At 32.7% G+C, this 3,187-nt stretch overlaps 1 long non-coding RNA gene across 1 annotated transcript; it reads left to right on the top strand.

Moving 5' to 3' along the window:
• Window positions 1–1,432: 1,432 nt before the first annotated feature.
• LOC113094348 (uncharacterized) lies at window positions 1,433–3,043 on the top strand. The gene is made up of 3 exons (XR_003288061.1): window positions 1,433–1,838; window positions 2,492–2,509; window positions 2,951–3,043. It is a non-coding gene; the product is annotated as an uncharacterized LOC113094348 (long non-coding RNA).
• Window positions 3,044–3,187: the final 144 nt, after the last annotated feature.

The following is a 3,187-nucleotide window of genomic DNA, read 5'->3' as shown; positions in this document are numbered from 1 at the left end:
AGTCTTTAGCTACTCAAACTCTCCTTCTCACCACACATTAGGACGATATAGACAAGTCCTCTTCCAAGCAGTTTTGTAACATTTTATGTTGATTGGAGATTCTTAATTATTGCCCTGATGGTGGAAATGGGAATTTTCACTGCTCTAGCTCTTTTCTTAAAGCCACTTCACCAATTTGTTAAGCTCAATTATCTCAATTATCACATCAGAAATACATTCTTTGGTTTTTCTCATTGTGATGAATGATTAAGGGAATTTGGGCTTTGTTTTCCCTCCTCTTTATATTTCTGTGAAACAGGTAGCCATAGCCATAGCTGGATAATTTCATGTTTATAATCAAGCTTGAGTGCTCAAAATTGTGAATTTGAATGGGAATATACTTCAGAGATATTTTACTCATAAAAATTTCTAGGGGGGCCAATAATTGTGTCCAATGAGCATTTGAGAAAAAAATTTCATTTCTTATTATCCAATGAAAGGATACATTTTTGTGAATATTTTTTTAAATAAAATATCAAAAGGATTAACAATGAATTTTCACAACCTTCTTTGGTCACTTTTACAAAGGGTGCCAGTATTTTGGGCCACGACTGTACCTGCTTTCATTAGAGTGTTAGAATAAGTTGATGTTCTTGCAAAGTTACTTGTAGTCAGTCAAACATATTCTGGGAGAGCATCAGAATTAGAAATTAAGCAGACAGTCTATTAGTACTATAATGAGAGTTAGTTGACATGTAAGTGCAATACTTATATTGTCAATAGAATATTCAAAAGGGACTATGAAAATAAAGTGTTATGACTTTAATTTGACCCATGACCATTCATGAACCATAACAGTTTATATAAATTGATATCCAATCTGTCACAGTTTTCTGTCTTTCTGTCACAGTCTTATGTCTTTCTGTCACAGTCTTCTGTGAGTGTTGTGTTTGTTTGGTGCCATGTGCTTTTGTCCTGTCTCTTTTCTGACCCCGCCCCACCTTGTCACCTCAACGTCTTGTAAGTGTTACTGGTTCTCGTGTTTTTTTGCATCTTGGTTTTTGTTTTTGCCGTGTTGGCTTTTTTGTTCTTAGACTCCAGAGGGTTAAAGTTAATCTTCCCTGCATTTAGACCCAGACCCTGTTCTTTCTTTGCTGGCCCGTGACACAATCTTGTTTGCAATATAATGCAATTCAAACACTCTCAAGCATTTTAAGACATATTTAGGAGGATCAAAACAGTATTGCTTACTTAATTCTGGGCTGGAAACATTGTTTATCAAAACATAAACTTGTTGATCTTTGTGTTGGAAAGTAAAGTGAGTGCATGCAGACAATGCAAGCATTACTGTTTATTGTACAGTCTTATAATTATGCAATATAAATGTCTAATTCCTTTGCTATAATTTAGTCTGTTCTTATATATGTTTTTTTTTAATATATAAAATAATTGATCAGATTGATTGCTGCTTCTTACTTGCATTTTTCATATTTAAAGTACATTCTAGTTAAAAATTTAAAATTACAAATTTCATATTTAAATGTTGATCTCATCCATCAATGATGAATATGCTTCAACTTTTTCTGTGTATGGATTTTGTGAATAAGCACTACAGAATAATACAAGTTAATTTAAAGTATATTATTGTTTATTTTATTTGGATTTTTATTATTATTATGATTATTATTTGTATTTTTTTTATTTTTTTTGCCACCCCCCCCATAATCCCACGCCCAAACATAATGCAACACGGTGACATCGCGCTATTGCGCCATTTTGCGACTACTTGGCGGTCTTTTTTGGATCGGCAGGCATCAGTTTATCAGGCGGCCTGCGGTGCACTTACAGCTCAAACTGTGGTGAGTATATCTGGGTATTAGATCATGTATAACGTAAAAGTGTTTATGCCCCCCTATATAATGATATTACTTGTAATACGTATCAAATACATCGAAGTATTTTAGCTGCAAGACGATGGGTAGAGATAATTAATTAAAAATGGTAACGTTAACTGTTATATCCCTGAAATAAAAACGCCTGAGTCATTAAAGCCATCTAACTGTTAGCGCTGAAAAACAGTTCAAATAAAGTTAAACTTGAGACATATGTTTTTAATTATATATATTATTATTATTATTGTTTCGAATAATTTACGTTAAGCTTTTCCATCCATGAAATTGTTCGATTCAATGCTTTTTTTTCTTCAATTGTGTCATGCGAATTAGTTATACAGGTGTTATAACTTAATATTCTGCTGTACAAGTTTAATTAATTTTGGATCTCCTTAGCTGTCAGATTTCTACACACGATGTAAAAGAGGCTCCTTTTTTATTTATTTTCAAGCAAAAACAGCCTTTTCTCTACAGCTCTAGTTTTATATTTGGGGTTCAAGTTTATCACTAAGGTTATAGTATTTAATATAGTGTGAATTTAGGGGCTATACTATATGAGGTTATAACTTTTGTTTTGTTTTTGCTTTGTTTTGCATTTATCTCTTTGCCATGTTCTGAAGAAGCCATATTGTTGTAAGGTATGTTTTTTTGTTCATTTATAAAAGAGCCGCTAGAACAATCTGCTTTAATATATTACATTAATTAGATTAAAATATTAATAGATTGAAGGTAGTTAATCTGATTCTTCTGGTTTTCTTGTGTGCTCTTCTGTTATCCTATAATTTTGCACTTTACAGTTGCTAGCAAGGAGAAAATGAATGAAATTAATATTTACAGGCCAAGTTGTTGAAATAGTGTTGGTTTTACATTTTGAAATTGCACAATATCAGTTGTTTTGCAATAAGATAAAAACCTGCCAGTTTGGGTGAGCCTATGACTTTTAATCTAGTACCAACTGGAGGACCTGTATGATATCTGCATTATACTAGATATGATGAACACGTAACAGAAACTATAACACCTGCCTCATAATGTGTCATGTATAATTAATTATTTGGGCATTACTCTTGTATCCACAGGTTGATGAAAAATGAGGTCATGGCCTGTTTCAGTATGAAGTGGGGGAAGGAAGCTTGCTTTCACCAAGATCAATCTGTACACTGTTGTCACAGGTAAAACAAAATTAACATATAATACAAATATTAGCATCATATCATTGTGTGACATTCAGCGTTGTTTAGTTTCTGTTTTAGTTGGTTTAGTAAACCAGTAACCTCGTATTGTAGGTACTCATCTGTCACACAGAAATCACACAA

The sequence above is a fragment of the Carassius auratus genome, unplaced genomic scaffold (genome assembly GCF_003368295.1).
Source record: "Carassius auratus strain Wakin unplaced genomic scaffold, ASM336829v1 scaf_tig00215341, whole genome shotgun sequence".
Classification (NCBI taxonomy): Eukaryota; Metazoa; Chordata; class Actinopteri; order Cypriniformes; family Cyprinidae; genus Carassius; species Carassius auratus.
Note: the sequence above shows the minus strand (reverse complement) of the source record. Positions and strands in the feature narration are given on the sequence as shown.